Source organism: Ambystoma mexicanum, chromosome 2q (assembly GCF_040938575.1).
Source record: "Ambystoma mexicanum isolate Mex_15411 chromosome 2q, UKY_AmexF1_1, whole genome shotgun sequence".
Classification (NCBI taxonomy): domain Eukaryota; kingdom Metazoa; phylum Chordata; class Amphibia; order Caudata; family Ambystomatidae; genus Ambystoma; species Ambystoma mexicanum.
The window spans coordinates 150,747,108-150,767,013 of record NC_090924.1 but is presented as its reverse complement, the minus strand read 5'-3'; the positions used below and the strand labels follow the sequence as shown (position 1 = coordinate 150,767,013).

Sequence of the window (19,906 nt, the reverse complement as noted above, 5' to 3'; positions counted from 1 at the left end):
CACTACCCAGGGATGAAACCAGCCCGGTGCTGCCAAACAAAGTTTAAAAGGTATGCTCCTTTTAATCGCGGTCCGGGTCGATAGCTGCCTGGCTATCCGGTCTCCAAGTGCTGGGCACTGTCGATTCGACCAAGGCAGGTCCGAGGAAGCGATTTGTGAACTGGTTGACCCCACCAGCTCAAGGGAAGGATGATCTTTCGCTGAAGATCTCCTCTCGTCGTGTGGAAGAAAAATGGTGAGACAATCCGGCAGGGCTTCACCGGTGGAGTAGATGCTCAAGATTTCTCTAGCTTCTCTCCCCTTGTGTTCCGTAGTTCCAGTGGCGATGTCTTGCTCTTCCAGTCCTCAGAACCCTGCTTTTATGCAGAAAGAGACCCATTCATACAGTCTAGCTGTCACTCACACAGTGGAGTGGTCATCTTGGCGGGAGACCCTCCAGCCTATCAGGTTAGAGTGCGACTTGAGTTGCTGTGGCAACTCTGTCCAGGGGTTCTACCCCTCCTCCCAAACAACAGACCCACCCCAGACTCAGAGGCGCCGAAAAGAGGGCTTCTGGGCAGAAGCCCGCCAAAAGAGCGAACAAAGGATCCCCGACCTGGGTTAGAAAAATAGAGTAAAACTCGAGAAAGAAGTTTTATCAAAGTTCTGGCAAATAAAACTTACCGGAGTATGGTTAATAATGAAATAAACCGGTGGTATGTTAGAGGCGGTCAGTAAAAGTATTAGCCTCGAACAATGGGAAAATCCCATTGGAAAATATTTGCGGTCGAATATAAAAGGTAGTAACCACTGCCACCAGCCAGATACTTTGTAGAGAGGGACTTTAAGGTACCCTCTCAAAAATGAACATAGGGGAAAAACTATTAAACCCTTCCAGTACTTCCATATTAAGATGGGGTGTACTGGTTTAGTTCATAGAGATTGACTAGTAAAGTCAATGGGGACTTTACATGCCCTGGGAGACAGTAGTCAGTCCCAGGGAATGGAGTCTATGTTTGGGGGTCGCTACGACACCCCTGTGTCACTGCACGGAGGGTGCTGTGTAACACATGTGCATAAAGATGGTTCCTATGGGTGAGAGAAAAGATCCCATAGGCATTAAACACAAAGAAATAGCCTAGAACACACATAGCAAAGATGCCTAAGAGTGGGAAAAAGAGTCTCACTCTTAGCACGTAAAAAGAAATAAACCCTCCAAATCCAGCAAAGCTGCTGGGGGACTCTATAGGTAAGGGAAATTAGCCATAAGTGAGAATTCTCCCTAACACTCGCCCCCCCAGACTAAGGGACAGGAGGATCTAATCCACTCCTGGATGAGTCTCGTACCTCTAGTCGGTTATAAACATCCTAGAGAGACCATCAGCATTTTGGTGGTGACATCCTGACCTGTGCTCAATGGTAAAATGAAACCCTTGGAGGCAGATTGACCATCTCAGCAGTTTTGGGTTTTCCCCTTTCATTTGCATCAACGATCTCAAGGATTGGTGGTCTGTTTGAATGGTGAAAGTAGATCCATATATGTATGGTCTAAACTTCTTCAAAGCCCACACAATGGCAAAACATTCTCTCTCAATAGTTGCCCACCTTGTCTCAGGTTCCTTCAGTTTCCTACTGATGAAGCAAATGGGGTGCTCCCTACCTTTCCCATCCAGTTGACTGAGTACTGCACCTATACCTATATTGGAAGCATCTGTCTGTACAACGAAGGGTTGGTGGTAGCCAGGAGCTCTGAGAACTGGAGCTTGACAACAGGCTTTCATCAGGCTTTCAAAGGCCTGATTGCACTCCTCATTCCATTTGATCTTTTTAGGGAACTTAGGAGAGGAGATTACATTCAGTGGAGAAGCTATGGATCCATAGTTCTCAATGAAATTCCTGTAGTACCCAGTGAGGCCTAGGAAGGCTCTCACCTGGGTTTGAGTAGAAGGAGTTATCCAATTTTGCACAGCTTCAATCTTGCTGAGCAAAGGCCTTATTTCACCACCTCCTACCTCATGCCCAAGGTAGACCACTTTACTCTGACTAATTTGACATTTGCTTGCCTTTATGGTAAGCTGGGCCTGTTGCAGAGCCTGCAAAACATATCCTAGGTGGTCAACATGTTCTTTCAAAGTAGGGCTGACCACTGCAATGTCATCCAAGTATGCCATGCAGAAGTCCTCCATCCCATTCAGAACCCGATTAACCATCCTTTGGAATGTTGCAGGGACATTCTTTAATCCAAAAGGCATAACCTTAAACTGGTATAAGCCAAATTGGGTGGAGAATGCAGTTTTCTCCTTGGCATGGTCAGTCAGGGCTATTTGCCAATAGCCTGACGTAAGATCAAATGTGCTGAGGAACTTGGCTGAACCAAGTCTATCCACCAGCTCATCTGTCCTTGGCAAAGGATGGGTATCAGTCTTAGTGACTGCATTTAGAGCTCTATAGTCCACGCAGAATCTCAATTCTTTTGATCCTGCCTTTGGTACTAACACTACTGGGCTAGACCATGGACTAGTAGAGGGCTCTATTACCCCAAGATCAAGCATCTTGTTGGCCTCTCATTTGATGTGGGTTCTTGCATTTTCTGACATCCTGTAGCCCCTGCTTTTGACAGGTAAACAGTCACCAGTTTGGATATCATGTTGGCCTCAAGGGGTCAAACCTGGTGTCAGAGAGAACATAGGGGCAAATTGATTTAACAAAAGTTTGCACTCCTGCTGTTGCTCAGGTGTCAGATTAGAAGATAGATTGACTCCTTCTATTTTCTCATCTAAAGGTTTGCCTCAGAGGAGGTCAGGCAGAGGTTCACTCTCTTCCTCCTCTTGAGCTGAAGCTAGAAGCAAAGCAGCCAGTTCTGGTCTCGAGACATAAGCTTATAGACGGTTGATGTGAAAGACTCTAGGAGCCTCCTTAGGAGTGCCTAAATCCACCAGATAGTTTACCTCTCCAAGTTTTCCCACAACCTTGAAGGGTTCCATCCATTTGTCCTGCAAGGCCCTCTGCCTTGTGGGTACCATAACAAGAACTAGCTGATCCTGAGCGAACTCAACCATGTTGACCTTTTGGTCATGCCAATGCTTGACCAGAACCTGACCTGCTTTCAAGTTATCACTTGCTTCAGCCATCATGTGTGACATTCTCCTCCGGAGTCCAATCACATAGTCAGTGACTCTGACTGGTGTGGGGGAAGGAACACTCTCCAACCCCTCCTAGATCAGGGCCAATGGACCTCTGACTGGATGGCCATAGAGAAGTTCAAAGGGACTGTAACCTACTCCCTCCTGAGGGACTTCTCTACATGCAAAGAGAAGGCATGTCAGTAAAAGATCCCACTTTTTCTTAAGAGGGTCTTCTAAAGCTCCTATCATGCTCTTCATGGTTCTGTTAAACCTGTCGGATATTACCTCCTTAGGAAACCCAACCCTGGTAAAAATACCAAGGAGGGCATTAGCTACAGCTGGAGCTTTAACAGTCCTCATAGGAATTGCTTCAGGGAACATGGTAACATGGTCTACTAGAACAAGTATAAGGAACAAGTTACTTACCTGTAACTGTTGTTCTCCAGCATGGGTCTGGCATGGATTCACATGCTCATGAATATTCCCTGTCGTCAGGCTGGGAATCCTCGGTAAAGAAAAAATCAGTATCAGTTTTGTTTTTGATCTGTCTTTCTTATTAGTAACCAATCACTGATCTCTGGGTCATACTGGTCCAGCCAATGACTGCCCTCTCCCTAAGCCCTGCCTCCGGCAGCCATCCTCAGCAGTATACCCATGCGCAACCACGGGAGGTGGCAACAGGCTCAACATTAAGCAATACAACAACTCAACATTAAGCATCTCTTACCTCCTCACCAGGCTCACCTTAAGCGAACAGGTTGCGCAGCACTGCTTGGCTGACCCTGGACTCCTCCCTGAAGTCCTGATCGACGCAGTAGAATCTTGTGAAGGTGTGTGTCGACCTCCACATAGCAGCCCTGCAGATGTCCAGCAGGGGTACACCAGACAGGAACGCCGTGGTAGCAGCAATCGCTCTGGTCGAATTGGCTCTCGGACGGCCGAGCAGCGGTCGGTTTGCCAACCAGTGACAATGCATGATGCAGCCGGAGAGCCATCTGGAAATGGAAGTCTTTGAGAGAGCCTTCCCTTTATTCACAGACCCAAAGTTCACGAATAGCTGTGACGTCTTCCGAAAACTCTTCGTGCGGTCCACGTAGAGCTTCACCACTCTGGCTACATCCAGCGAGTGCAAAGTCCTCTCGGCCGGCATCGAAGGTAACGGGAAGAAAACTGGTAACACCAAGGGCTCATTGAGGTGGAAGTCCGACGGCACCTTGGGCATGAAGGAGGAGTGTGTCCTAAGCACTACCCTTGTGTCATGAAAAGTCAAGTATGGAGGCTTGCAAGATAGGGCCTGAATCTCTCTGACTCGTTGTGCAGAGGTGATGGCCACGAGGAACGCTGTCTTCCATGACAGGAACTTCAAGGGCCCCATGAGCCTGGTCAGCACCGCATTAAGTTCCCACACCGGGGCAGGAGCCTTCACCGGCGGGAATGAACGGAATAGTCCCTTCATACATTTCTTTAACAGGCGATGAGACCACAAGGACGCCCGTCCCGTAGACCTGGTATATCGGGAAATGGCAGCCAGATGTATATTTATGGAGGCGTGAGCCAGTCCAGCTTTGGCCAGCGACAGTACGTACGGCAACACTTGAGGGTCCGTAATCCATAGAGGGTTAATCTTCTGTGCACGGCACCAGACAGAGAACCTCTTCCATTTATGACCGTAACACTTGAGAGTTGAGGACGCCCTGGCCTTTGCAAGAACCTCTCTGCAATCAGCCGGGATATCGTACCCTCCAAACTCTAGCGCTGCAGGAGCCAGGCCTGCAAGTTCAGCGACTGTGGGTCGTGGTGTAGAATGGGTCCTCCTTCTCTGGAGAGAAGATCAGCATCCGCCGGCAGCCTGACTGGCGGGGACGTTGACAAGTCCAGAAGGTCCGGGAACCAGATCTGCCTCGGCCACGCCGGTGCGACGAGGATCATCCTGCACCTGGACATCTTGAGCTGGCTGATGAGGCAGAGCAGCAACGGCAACGGAGGGAACGCGTATAGAAACAGGCCGACCCAAGGGAACGAGAAAGCATTGCCCATGCTCGTCGGCTTTGGGAACCTGCTGGCGAACCTCTGGCACTTAGTTCGTCACCGTTGCCAACAGGTCGATCTGGGGTTTGCCCCATCGTTGGAAGAGTCGATCCACTTGATCCTGGCGCAGTTCCCACTCGTGGCACGAGCGCAGCTCCCTGCTGAGTGAGTCGGCGATGGTGTTTTTTATTCCTGCCAGGTGGAAGGGAACCAGAAACATTCCCTGGGCGACGGCCCAGTGCCACAGATCCTGGGCCTCCTTGGATAGGGCTGGGGATCTGGTGCCTCCCTGCTTCCATATGTAGAACATCGTGGTGGTGTTTTCGGTGAAGATCCTCACCACCTTGTCCTTGAGGGACGGGAGGAACGACTTGAGCTCCCAGAACACTGCACGGAGCTCCAAGATGTTGATGTGAAGAGACCTCTCCTCTAGGAGCCAAAGGCCTCTTGCGTGGAGATCTCCGGTGTGGGCACTCCAACCCTCAAGAGAGGCGTCCGTAGTTACCGTCTCCTGAAACGCCGGGGTTTGAAAGTCCGTGCCCGTCGTGAGGTGAGCCCGGGTGTCCCAAAATAGGATCGCCCAACGGAACTCCTCGTCGAGGGGGATCCTGTCCTCAAAGCAGCCCCCCGCCTGAACCCAGCGGACGTCGAGGAACTCCTGTAGCGGACGCATCCGAAGTCTGCAAAGGGGTACAAGGTAGTTGCATGAGGACATCATCCCGAGAAGGGACTTGATGGACCTCACCCTGGCCACGTCCATGGCTAACAATCGCTGTACCTTGCCCAGGATGGTTTTGGTTCTCTCCTCTGAAGGGGAGGCCAATTGCTCCACTGTATCGAGCTTTGCCCCCAAAAACAGGTGGGATTTGGGGTAGTTGATGGAGAACCCCAGCTCCGTGAGCAACCGGACGATCCTCGCCGTATGATCGACGGTGAGTTCCCTTGACCTTGCCCGGATTAGCCAGTCGTCCAGGTAGGGGTAGACGTGGATCCCCTGCAGGCGCAGCCGCGCCGCCACTGGTGCCAGGCACTTGGTGAAAACCCTGGGTGCTGACTTTAATCCGAACGGTAGGGCTCTGAATTGGTAGTGGCGTCCTTGAACCACGAACCTGAGGAACTCCCTGTGCCTTTCTAGAATGGGGATGTGGAAGTAGGCATCCTCCAGGTCCAGCGACGATAGGAAGTCGCCTTCCTCCAGCTGTCCCAGTACGTGCTGGAGGGTGACCATCCTTAATTTCTGCGCCTTGATGTATTTGTTTAACCGACGCAGGTCTAGGATGGGGCGCCAACCGCCTGTCTTCTTCCTGACGAGGAAGTACCTTGAGTACACTCCGGAGCCCCGGAGCCTCCTGGGGACGAGCTCGGTGGCACCTTTCTTGAGCATCGCCTTTACCTCCAACAGCAGTTGAGGGACGTGATTCTCCTTCCTGGCCACGGGAGGAATGCGAGGGCACTTCTTTAGGCATTCTAGTGAGTGCCCGTTGGCCAGGGTGTCTAACACCCAACGATCGGTGGAGATGGACTCCCACACCCTGACGAACTTCGTCAGTCGGCCTCCCACTGGGGTGCTTCGGTGGGGGCCCGACCACCCGGCCGGGTCAGTCTTGCTTGGACGCGGCCTTGCCGCCTTGGCCTCCTTGGCGACGACAGCGGGAACCCCCTTGCTTGCTGCGACCGTTGTAGGCCTCCTGAGAAGAGGAGCGGGCCGCCTGGCGGTAGGAGGAGGAGCCACCGCTGGATCCTTTGGAGGCACCCTGTCTGCCTCCAGCGCTCCGAAAGGGCCGTTGCTGCTGAAGCACTCCAAGGGCCCGGGCCGTCTCCGAGTCGGTCTTGATGGCCTGTAGAGACTCATCCACCGCCTTACCAAAGAGGTTGTTGCAGTCGAATGGCATGTCCAACACTCTGGTCTGGACGTCCTGCCGAAAGTCTGTTGCCTTGAGCCATCCTCGTCGTCGGAGGCAAACTCTGTTGCCCAGTTGGCGAAATCCGGTATCGGCAATGTCCGTTGCCACCGTAATGGCGTGATCCGACGCCACCTTGCCCTCCTGCAGAATTTCTAGGGCCTCTGCCCTTTTTTCATCGGGCAGGAAATCTAGCAGGGGAGCTATCTTGAACCAGAGCTCCCTGTCGTAGCGGGCCACGATTGCTAAGGCATTGGCCGCCTTAATCGTTGTCGCCGACGAGATGACCCGTCGTCCCATAGAGTCCAACTTCTTGCCCTCGCTGTCCGGCGGGGAAGCGGAAGTTGATGACGCCGTGCCCGCTGCCTTCTTCTTAGCCACTGCCGAGACGACCGAGTCCGGCGTAGGCTGGGCCCTGAGGCACAAGGGGGCGGCATCGGGGACTCAGTACTTCTTCTCGTACCTGTCCCTCTTGGCGGGTGTCGTGGCAGGGTTCTTGAAAACGCAAGCCCCTTGTCCCAGATGTCATCGAGTAAAGGCACCACGAGGACCGTCTTCCTCTTAGCCTCTCGTCGTTGGTACCGAAACCCCTCCTTTGTCTGTTCTTCAGGGCAGACCTGGAAGAGCTCGGATGCCCTGGTTATCATGGCGTGGAAAGAGCCAACCTCGTCAGCTGGGGACGCCCACGGGTGGGGGTGGCGACGGGATGTCTGCTGTGTCATCGCCGCCGTCATCGTCTGTCCCCGTCACCGTATCCGTCGCCGTATCCTCTCCCGGCGAGGGGGATGACGGGTCCACCGGCCTCGCAGGCACGAAGGGCGGAGAGGAGTGGACTCTTCTCCGCTTGCTCAGAGGGTTTCCTGATGGGCCTGGTTCTGGATCCCCCGTCGGGGTCCGTGGTAATCTCGTCCTTATCTCGGTACATAAGGATTGGATTGCGAACAAAATGGCCGCCGAGCTATCCTGGGGCTCGGGCAATGGCTCCGACGGACGGGAAGGCCGTTCCACTGGGCCCTGTTCGTCCTCCTCGTCGCTATCTTCGATCACGTCAGCAGTGACCGTCCCCTGGGATCGAACCTTCTTGAAGCTCTCATTGAGGTTTATGAACCTCTCGTTGAGGCCTATGGACTTTTCGTTGAGGCCCCTCTCTGTCTCCACCAGTTCCTCCTCAGAGGCTGATTCCGAGTCTGTAGCGGCCACCGCCACCCCCCCTCTTTTTCAGCCAGGGGCTTCACGGGGGTCTTAGCGGTAGGCTGGAAAGAGGATTCCCTCTGCGGCGGCAGGGATACTCTGGGCCCAGAGGCCGTTTCCATTGGCGCAGTCTCAGCCGGCTCCGCCAGGGTCGCAGAGACAACTCCGGTAGAGGCCTTAGCCGGGTGGATCAAGGCCCTCACCACCTTAGGTGCGTCCTGGGCCTTCGCCTTGAGGGGAGGGTCAACGCCTCACTCCCCCTTTGAGATCGACCGGGTCCGCTCCAGCGGCCTACCCGGGTTCTCGGACTTCTTCTTCCCCGAACCAGAGCGCTGGCTCGTGGTGGAACGTGCCGGGGAAGTAGCGCCCTGCTTGGCAACCGAAGAACCCGACCTATCGGCGCTCCCGGAGCCTGCGGACTCGCGGTGCTTGGCCTTCTGTTGGGCCCCCGTCGCCGGGGCGCCCTCAAAGGACTTAGAAGCCCGCTCAACCTTCTTCTTCGCCTTCTCACTTGCTGTGCCCTTCTCCAGCCAGGAGGTGAGGCGGGAACGACGATCTTGTTTGGTCCGTTCCGAAAGATTCTTGCAGAACGCACAGTCCTTCTCCACGTGCGTCTTGCCCCCATGGAGGCAGTAGAGACATCGCGAATGCTCGTCCTCCTTGAAAACGTTATATAATCCGCATCCAGGGCAGTTCCTGAACAGCTTGGATCCGGGCGTTGAGCTTCCTTTGTCCTGGGCCATGTCCGTTGAGGTAGGCCGCAGATCTTCCGGAATCCTCCAAGAAGTGTAAACTCGACGAAAACTTCACCCTTGAGGGGCGTAGAAGAATTCCGAGACGGGTCCCCGTTATCGGAAGTAGAAACGGTGGAGCTTGATGCTCGTTAAAACCTAAAAAATGAGAAAATCTCCTGAAAAAGCGTGAAAACGCAGTAAAAAACTCGAGAGCTAAACACGAGGACTCCCAACACTTTAGCGTGCGGTAAAAATCTGAGGATGGCTGCCGAAGGCGGGGCTTAGGGAGAGGGCAGTCATTGGCTGGGGGCAGTATGACCCAGCGATCAGTGATTGGTTACTACTAAGAAAGACAGATCAGAGACGAAACTGATACTGATTTTTTCTTTACCGAGGATTCCCAGCCTGACGACGGGGAATATTCATGAGCATGTGAATCCATGCCAGACCCCATGCTGGAGAAACCTGTTGCCTGAAGACGTTGGAGGATCAAGGGGACCAACAATGTTGATTCCTACCCTCTCAAATGGTACTCCCACCACAGGGAGAGGCACTAAAGGTGCCACGTTCTTGGATCCACTTTTACCAGAGGTTTGGCAAGTGTGGCAACTCTTGCAATTCTTATCTACTTCAGCCCCCATCTTAGGCCAATAAAAGTAGAGAGAGAGCCTTTCCTTGGTCTTCTTGAAGCTCAAGTGACCAGACAAAGGTATCTCATGGGCTAGTTACAAGAATTGGAGTCTGTTTGCTTGGGGCACTTCAAGTCTTTTGTAGTCCCCAGGAGTTGACTCTGTTGGTTCACTATAGAAGAGGCCATCTTCCCAGTGTAACCTATACTTCCTAGGCTCTTACCCTTCAAGCTGAGAAGATGCCTGGTGGGGAAGACCTTCCAGAGTTGGACATTCTCTTTGTCCCTTACTGAAGTCTGCCCTTTGGGATCCCACTGCTGCCACCGGTGTTAGGCAGAATCCAGGGCAGTTCCCTTAGGGAGAAGTACCCCAGATTAGGACTACAGGTGAGAGCAATAAATCCCCTTTGGTATCAGTCTGCACCACAAAGATTTAGTTGGTAGCTGTGGCTCAGCAGTCAGACTTATCTCAAGAAGGGAGATGAGCAGTATTCAGGGTTCACACATTAGGTAGTAGAGTACTATGGAGCAAAGAAACACTGACCAAAGTTTTGTATTAAAAAGAGAATATATATTTATTTTATACACTTCTAAGTCAACACATAGATCACAGTTAAGTTAAGTTTAGTCAAAAGAAAAGCATATACAACTCCCTCTTCAATGATAGATAAGTTTGCGGTAGAGTGAAAACTGAGCAAAATGGCACTGTGAAAACCAACTACAAATGGCACTCTAACAATGTACCGAAAGGGTGGGAAAGCACAAGTTAAACCGAAATACCTTCAGACACCCCTTAGCAACACTTCTCTGAGGTTTTGTGAACAAGTAATGCACAGTAACACTTTAGCCAAAAGATAAGTGAATGAAAACTGAGCAAAATGGCACTCCATTAGTTAAAACAGTAGGAAGGAAGAGGGGTTTAGAAGATTTAGGTTCATCCACACATTTCTCATTGAAAACTAATCTAGTGAGAGCAGATCTAACAAATCAGCCAGAGTCAATAGGCCTGAGCCAGAGTCAGTGGTACAGGACCAGGAGCTTACGAGCAAAAATGTTCTTGTAGCTGCAGTCAAGTCTTTAGTAGAAAATTGTTGAAGAGGTAGATGTGAGGTGAAAGACAATGTTAAGAGAGAGGGCGGCCGACCCCACAAGTAGTTAAAGGATTTCAAACACCTTTAGGGCTACCACAGAAAAAGGGCGGCCTGGCGGAACAATGTACCTTAAACGTGAAGAAGTGGCTCCTGCGGTGGCGGTTGATCCTGGTAGTTCCTGCAGGTCGAGGGATCCAACAGAGGAAGAGAGGCTCTCGTCGTGGAGGAAGGTTCAAGTCGCTGCACTACCCAGGGATGAAACCAGCGCGGTGCTGCCAAACAAAGTTTAAAAGGTACGCTCCTTTTAATCGCGGTCCGGGTCGATAGCTGTCTGGCTATCCGGTCTCCAAGTGCTGTACACTCTCGATTCGACCAAGGCAGGTCCGAGGAAGCGATTAATGAACTGGTTGATCCCACCAGCTCAAGGGAAGGAGGTTCTTTCGCTGAAGATCTCCTTTCGTCGTGTGGAAGAAAAGTGGTGAGACGATCCGGCAGGGCTTCACCGGTAGTGTAGATGCTGAAGATGTCTCTGGCTTCTCTCTCCTTCGGTTCCGTAGTTCCAGTGGCGACGTCTTGATCTTCCAGTCCTCAGGACCCTGCTTTTATGCAGAAAGAGACCCATTCATACAGCCTAGCTGTCACTCACGCAGTGGAGTGGTCATCTTGGCGGGAGACCCTCCAGCCTATCAGGTTAGAGTGCGACCTGAGTTGCTGTGGCAACTCTGTCCAGGGGTTCTACTCCTCCTCCCAAACAACAGACCCACCCCAGACTCAGAGGCGCCAAAAGGAGGGCTACTGGGCAGAAGCCTGCCAAAAGAGCGAACAAAGGATCCCCGACCTGGGTTCGAAAAATAGAATAAGACTCGAGAAAGAAGTTTTATCAAAGTTCTGGCAAATAAAACCTACCGGAGTAAAGTTAATAATAAAATAAACCGGTGGTATGTTAGAGGCTGTCAGTAAAAGTATTAGCCTGGAACAATGGGAAAATCCCATTGGAAAATATTTGCGGTCAAATATAAAAGGTAGTAACCATTGCCACCAGCCACAAACTTTGTAGAGGGGGACTTTAAGGTACCCTCTCGAAAATGAACATAGGGGAAAAACTATTAACCCGTTCCAGTACTTCCATATTAAGATGGGGTGTACTGGTATAGTTCATAGAGATTGACTAGTAAAGTCAATGGGGACTTTACATGCCCTGGGAGACAGTAGTCAGTCCCAGGGAATGGAGTCTATGCTTGGGGTTCGCTACGACACCCCTGTGTCACTGCACGGAGGGTGCTGTGTAACACATGTGCATAAAGATGGTTCCTATGGGTGAGAGAAAAGATCCCATAGGCAATAAACACAAAAAAAGCCTAGAACACACATAGCAAGGATGCCTAAGAGTGGGAAAAAGAGTCTCACTCTTAGCACGTAAAAAGAAATAAACCCTTCAAATCCAGCAAAGCTGCTGGGGGACTCAATAGGTAAGGGAATATGGCCAGTCCAAGGTTAGGGTACGATGATCGTGGTCATGCTGCCAGTGCTGACACTGTGCTGGTCGGGGTGTCAGAGACGTGTGCCACTATGGCAGTGGTTGTGATCCTATGGGACTCACCAATTTTATTTCCTCAGCGAGGGTGTTACAGTTGTCGACCTGGTTGCCGTCAACGAAATCTTCGTCAACTGAGCAGCATGTCCGTTCATCATTGTGGTTCTCGCCGTTGATGGCTTTGTCGGCGGGGTGCTGGTGGATGGCGTTGATGGCCTTAGCATAGATGACCTGCAGGGCGGCATGGGCGGCAACGAGGATTTACTCGAAGTCGGTTTCGAAGGCGACGTTGATGGAGAAAAAGCTTTTTCCGCCTAAGATGAAGAGTGGCCACTAGATTTAGACATGGGTTTGGTGGATGGGGTCGCTTCCATGGGGCGATGGAAAAGGCCTTGGCTGTTCTTCTCTGTAAACACCCCTGGACCAGTGACCTTTGGTGAAGACCGGTCCTTGTGGGAGGATCTGGGCAGGTCGACCGAAGCCTCATTGTGCTTCCTCTTGGTGGTGGCGTGGACCTCATGCGACCTAGATCTCTTACTAGTGGTGGTTCGCTTGCCTGTTCAGCCCTGCCGTAGCGAGGCATGGCTCCATGCAGACATGGAGTCAGAGGCACCGCCGATGTCCTTGGTATGCAAGGAGATGACAATAACGATCTCTCAGCATCTTGTTGGAGAACGACTGGCAGATTTCACAGTCTTTAATGATGTGGTAAGGGTAAAGGCAGTAGAGGCAGTCGCCATGCTGATCTTCCACGTAGAAGGTTTTCAACTGCAGTGGGCACAGGCCTTGAACAGGCTCTTCCTTGTGGACTCGGCTATGAGGTAGGCCCAACTATGCAGACGATAAGTCATCAAAGATTATCGGCAGCGGGAACTGTGCATGACCCACCAACGTCGCTGTTAATGCCGGTCAATGAGAAGAAGTCAAAAAAGATGAAATCATTAGTTCAAAAGTTGAAATATTGTGAAGAATAGTTGGAGAGAAAATAAATGAGGACTCCTTACACTAATGTGCAGTAAGAAATCTGAAGATGACCGACAGGGGAGGAGTTAAGGGAGGTGTTCCTATTGGCTGAGGGCAGTATGACCCAAAATTACTGTACTAGAGCACAAAAGCGACTGAGAGTTTTCAGTTCAAGTTTAAACTACTCTATGCTATAGAGGATTTCCAGCCTGACAACTGGGAATATTCGCAGCATGTGAATCTATGAAAGATCCAATGCTGGAGAAGTTGTAGAATCTAGGAAGATGGTGAATAGACTGCTGTAGGAAATACAGTCAGTCGCATGTTGGACAATTGTCAATGCTCCAAGTCAGACTCTGCCCTTTTCGTTATCAGATGTATAGAAACATGCTTTCAATATGGCAACTGATCCCCTCCTTTTTACACCAACCTTCTCAAGACAAAGGCTTACCACATGACTGATTGTTACCCCTCCCCACTTGTCTTCTACAAGCTCTAATATAACATGTGAATGACTGTCCCATGACCAAGTTTGCTAAGAGAGCATCCTGACAAATGGTTTGCTGCTTGCTTTGCTCTTTTTCTGTCCAACCGGCCATTTAGAGGCAACATTGGAAATGTGACCAAATGCCTGATTAATGTCCTCAAAATAAAATTGTCCAAGATGTGACTGTCTTTCCTATCATCAGGCTCAGTTGATAAGGACACACAATTTGCTCTGCCTAAAACCGAACAGGCTTCAGTAAGTTTGTGCATGCCAAGATTAAAACTACCCCAATCCCTTCATGACTTTCAAAGAGCAGGCCATCAGTGTTTCTTTCTTTTCCCTGATTCCATATATTTTGCAATGGCCTAGGTAAAACATTCAGACTGCAATGTGCAGGGGTAAACAAACAAAAACACAAAAAGATAAGGAATTCCGTAGGTGAATGCTTAAGATGTGCTGTTTTCCAAGAGCGTTATTCTCAAAACTTTGCCATTGTGCAAAAAAGTGGCGGTAATGCATTTAGCACCAACTTTACAGCTTTGATAATATGAAAAGGAACAAACTGGAGTATCCCCATCTCTACTGACAAGGAAGGTTTGCACTAGGCCAAACATGAAGTAGACAGTTTCATTTACTAATCTTCCTGTGTAACATGAAATGAAATGTAGTAGACACATTTCTTTTCATGTTATGCAGCAAACATAGTACAAAAAAGCAGTATGAACGTTTTTATATACTATGGCAAAGCCTTGGTGGAGAAACGCAATGGTTGACTTCCCGGAGTCTCATGCTTGTTTGTCACCCCCACTGGTGGTTTTCACAACATTTCTGGATTTCAATTGAGTTTACCAAATAAAGCAACATCAACTTTAACATTTACCTGGAGTCGCTGTGACCTCATCTTTGTCGACCATGGCTGTGGTAAACCCCTGCGAACGAGGATGAGAAAGGAGGGGCCACTGTGTGTACGAAGGCGACGCAGGGAGCTGTCCCTGATATCTTGGATTTTATATATATTACAGGAAAACACTTTCGTTGCAAGGACATTAAGGTGAGAACTTAATGCAACAAAACCCTGGAAATTCAGCTAAAGCTACCGTAACTTCTTGCCCTCTGTGACCACAATGATGACATCACAGATCACATCACTGATGACATCACTAATTACATGTTGTATGGGAACACTGATGACATTACAAATCACATCACTGATGCCATCACTGGTTGCATTGTATATAACTGATTACATCAATACTGGAATTAGACATAACATCATTTATAAGTTAGCTCATGAAAACATTGATTACCTTAATAATAATTTAGGACGTGGACTTGGCCATGACGAAGGGTGGGGTCACTGACCAGCACCAAAGGCCATACCTAGTGGTCGGTTAGTGTCCAAAAATACCAATGTGCATGGTTAAAATCCCTGCTTAGTAGCCCGTCACTGTTTTAAAATATACAGTGGGCAACGTTGAAAGCTGTAGTCAGTGGCCATGGCCAAAGGTGATAGCCAGTGCCCATTAATATTTCCGGATAGACACTGGCTAGTATTGTGTTGAAAACCATGGCTAGCAGCTGGTTAGTGCATCTAATAGACAGTGGGCACGGCCGAAGGCCATTGCTTATTGCATTTTATTATTTTAAAATGTACAGTGGACATGGTCAAAAGATGTACATACTGATCAATGTCGAAGGCCATGGCTAGTAGCCCATTTATATGTTAGAATATATAGTGGGCACAGTCAAAGATTGTGGCCACTGGCCAGTATTGTGCTGAAGTACATGGCTAGTGCCTGTTCAGTGTATATAATATACAGTGGACACTGTTGAAAGCTGCATCCACTGGTAAAAGCCACAATCTATGGTTGGTAGCTTGTTAGTGTTTTAAAATATTCAGTGCACAGGGGTGAAAGTTGTGACCACTGTCCATAACTGAAGGCCATGGCTAGTACCTATTCATGTGTTAATTATATTTGGCCATGCACACTGACCATGGCTAAAGGCCATGCTTAATGTCAGTTACTGTTGTAATGATGTCATCAGTGATGTGATGTGTGATGTCATCATTATGGTCATAGTCAGCGCAACAGGGGGTGCGAAGTTAAGGTGGCTTTAGCTGAATTTGCAGGGTTTTGTTGCATTAAGTTCTCACCTTAATGTCCCTGCAACTAAAGTTTTTTCCTTGAATTTCAAAGGTTTTGTTAGAATGTATTGCTCACCTTAACATCCCTACGACTAATGTTTTTTCCTTGAATTTCAAGGGTTTTGTTACAATGTTTGCTCTCCTTAACGTCCCTGCAACTAAAGTTTTTTCCTTGAATTTCAAGGGTTTTGTTACAATGTATTGCTCACCTTAATGTCCCTGCAACTAGAGTTTCTTCCTTGAATTTCAAGGGTTTTGTTACAATGTATTGCTCACCTTAACATCCCTGCAACAAAAGTTTTTTCCTTGAATTTCAAGTTTTTTTTTTATTCCATAGATTTTTAGAATGCTTCCAGACCACTAACATGGTCTTCAGTCATGTCAGTGGGCAGGGCCTTTGGCCGCGCCCACTGTCCATTTTAAAATGCTACCAGAACACTAGCCATGGCCTTCGGATTGCAGGCTTTAAGAACTCATAATGTTTTAGGCAATGCGCAGTGAAATTAAATTATTTGCCATGGAGCAAACACTTTGGTTAAGCAGCATTCTCCAAGTGGTACACCCCTTTTTAGGCCCATCATAGTGGCGCAGGCCGATTTGGCACCGCATTCCGCTGCAGCGCACATTTCGGCATGCCCTTTTCAGCAAAAAAGCCATTCCGGCGCCGTTATTTTGGCGGAAAAGAAGTTTGGACATGGCTGACATTACAGCCATATCTAAATAATGTCAAAGGACTGCACTGCAACACACCTCACCACCTCCCACATGCATTGCTTTTCTTTTAATTAAATTAAATTGGTTCAATAAAAAAAACATACAGCCTTGAACCCTGGTCTGCCAAAGTTCGTTCGAGGCACAGCATTTAACCAGTAGGCCACAATGGTGCTTGTTGGTGCTTCATTAGGCATACATTTCATACTTAGCCTATCATTTAATATGTTCAATGATAAAAGGCTAGGTATGAAACTTGTGGAAATACAAACAACAACATCATTGTAGCACAACAGTTAAGTGCTGCGTCTTGGGTTTAGGGAATGGTCCTCTGACAGCAGCGTTCAGCATAAATATGTTATTTTTCGGTTTTATAAAAATGCAGGTGCCGTGTAGTATGAGAAATTTCAAACTAAGAAAACACATGGCATTCAGGACCATCGACTGTCTGCCATCCATGCAGTAACTTGGACCGACCCAGCTTAGTTTCAAAGCGAAGAAGGATCCAGCCCCCTTGGGCCATGTTTCTCTAAGTGTTCTTCTAATGGGGAACCCAATATTAGGCGGCATGGCCTAAGTGGTCTGACCCCTTCCTCACTTTGAAGCTAAGCAGGGATGGTAAACCCACTGTTGCTGTAAAATTACCTATTTTTTTTATTATTGACTAGGAAACTACACATACCAGAATGCAATTCAGCAAGAGGCAAAAAATTGTCTCTGAGTGCAAAAACTTCAAGGACTGACAGTAGCACAGTTTTTAAAAAAAAGTAGATAATTCAGATGCTGATTTGGTAGCCCATGCATGCAGTAACTGGGACTGACCCTGCTTAGCTTCAAAGCGGGGCTGACCCACCTTAGCTTCAAAGCAAGAAAAGGGCGGACCATTCCTCTACTTGGTCTTGTAAGGTTAGCTCATTTATCAGGCAACATGACCTCAGGAGGCTGGCCCCTTTGTCACGTTGAAGCTCAGCAGAGTCTGTCCTGGTTATTGCATGAATGGGAGACCTGGATGGCAATTGAATCTTTCACCCCTGATGTCACTATAGTTATAAAAATATCTTTATTAAAAAATGTAACTGCGGGTACTGAACTACATATACCCGCGGTTATCTGTAGTTCTTTGTAACCTCTGATGAAGCCGCGAAAATCAGCAAAACAGCTGAAAAAAAATGCTTCCCTCATCATGAAGTGCCCCCTCATCTGTGGCAGCTCCCCCTACTCCCCAGATGGCCCCCTCACCTCCTCTGCCTTCTCCCTTTGACCCCAGAGCACACGCTGCTTCTGTGATGCAGTTTGCTTTCAGATGGCGGCTATAGCCGAGGCTACACAAAGCTTTGTGCTGCACACTCGGCAGTGCTTTCTAGCCATCCCCCCACCTCTACCCTGATGGCATTTGTATGTTTTTTGACCTGCAAATAGCTTTTTAATGCGTAACATTGTCCCATAGCCTCGGCAATTGCCGCAAATATATCTCGCATCGAGAGAAAAACAAGATGGCGGTCGTCTCATTTCTGAAAACCATGACCCTGCAATGCACCATGGGAGATATAACTATCAAATGGCAAAAATGTATCTTTTTTGTCTATGGGAAAATGAATGGGAAGCAGGCCGCACATTTGGGGAAAAAAAAATGTTGGGACGCTTAATACCTTTTTTTATTGTTTAACAAATCTTTACGAAACTTTGCAGTCTGGGGGTGGAGGGGCGCAGACTTTTAATCACTTTCGTTTTTTTGGCCAAATCCGTTACTCAAATCAAAAGTCATTAACAATAGGATTTTGAGGGGTTCCTATGCGTCTCCGACTCACCTCAACTATAGGGAGCCGACCACCGCCCTATAATATATAATTGGTTATTTATAACACGCTTACTACCCAGAGTTTTCTAATCATGGACCCGGGGATCGAACCTGTGTTGCTCAGCGGCATCTTGCTTCCAAGGTGAGCATGTTGCCCCTGAGCTTTCCTCCTGAGACTATGGTGACAGAACCCTATTGCTTCAACGTGTATTATGTTTTGTTGTGTTATGTTATTCGTCTTTTATCCTGCCCACATAACCACCATACTCATCTTAAAGCGCTGCACCTTGTGGTCTGTGTAAAGGTGAATTGTGGCCTGACCACAGGCATCGCCAGGCTGGTCTTTTGGGTGAAAAGGAAATGGTACTATCTAAGCATCTGCTGCATTTTTAGTACTGGTGCAAATGTTAGACAGTCTGTTGCAACTACGCTGGAGTGTGGTGAATATAAAGAAACAATGGCAATCTAATAAAAAGGATGCATTACAATAGCTTGGCGTGCGGATTAACCCAGAGTGACATCCAAAAGTGATGTGGTCTAATCGAGATGAAATCCTGACCAAGCTCATTATGCGCGGCATAATTAGCTGTAGAGGTCGGTACACTTAATAAATCTTTAAAAAATATATGTTCAACTTTGTGAATTTTTGCATATGATTCATGCTCCATATTTCTGAGCCATAGAGGCTTATTGCTCTGGATCTAGCAAGACAGACGCACATTATGGCTGTGATTGAATGTTTACTCAAAATAATGATTGACTGAATAATCGCCCCACTCGCCCTGTAACATGATTATGGATTTCTTGTTTATGAGGGCTGAGGCTTTATGGTTTTTTGAAAAGAAGGCCACCTGGTATATTAACCGTTTAGCCTAACTCCTTTAAGACTGAAGGAGAGAGAGAGTCCCCACTTTCCTCCAATGCCTAGGCATTTTGAGTTCTCAATATTTATGGAAGGGGTTATATATCACTCATGAGCAGCACATTCGAGTCGGTTAGACCTGGGATGGCACAGGGGGTTCTGGCTAAAAAGACTGTATAATCGGCTTAACTAAGCAGGGGACCGAAATGCCTATCCACTAACGCCTTTTCCAGGTGTTGGTGAGCACGTTAAACAGGAGAGGGCAAAGATACAAGTATGCCTGTGGTGAATAAAAAGTCTTCCTTGTACTCCCCCAAGGACCAAACCCTACGCACGCCACTGCATCCTCGGATAGAAGCTAGGTGGGTCTCAGGATCTCTCACAACTTCCGTCTGTCAACCTTGTGAAAGGGTGAGAAGAGATCCATGAAGGCCCGAGGTGCTGGCTAAAATGTTATTGTCAGGTACCCATGTTGTCAGTCTTAGATGAACCAATATCCCAAACATATTTGATGTTGCATCAAGAAGAGAGATAGGGCAATAGGATTTTGGTAAACTTGCTCTGCCCTTCTTGCAAATTGGGACAATCAGTACTCTCTGCCATCTAGATTGAATGCTGACCCTTTCCCAAATTATGTTAAAAACATGCGTAAACAGCAATGCCCAAAACTCGAAACGGCCCTTAACTATATGGACATTTGATGTACACAGAAAAAGTAACATTTCTTT

The 19,906-nt window shown here is 48.5% G+C and overlaps 1 protein-coding gene across 12 annotated transcripts in view; it reads right to left on the bottom strand.

Moving 5' to 3' along the window:
• Nucleotides 1-19,906, bottom strand: part of OBSCN (obscurin, cytoskeletal calmodulin and titin-interacting RhoGEF) — a 3,169,051-nt gene that overhangs the window by 1,649,658 nt on the left and 1,499,487 nt on the right. The gene's annotated exons all lie outside the window — the stretch shown is intronic.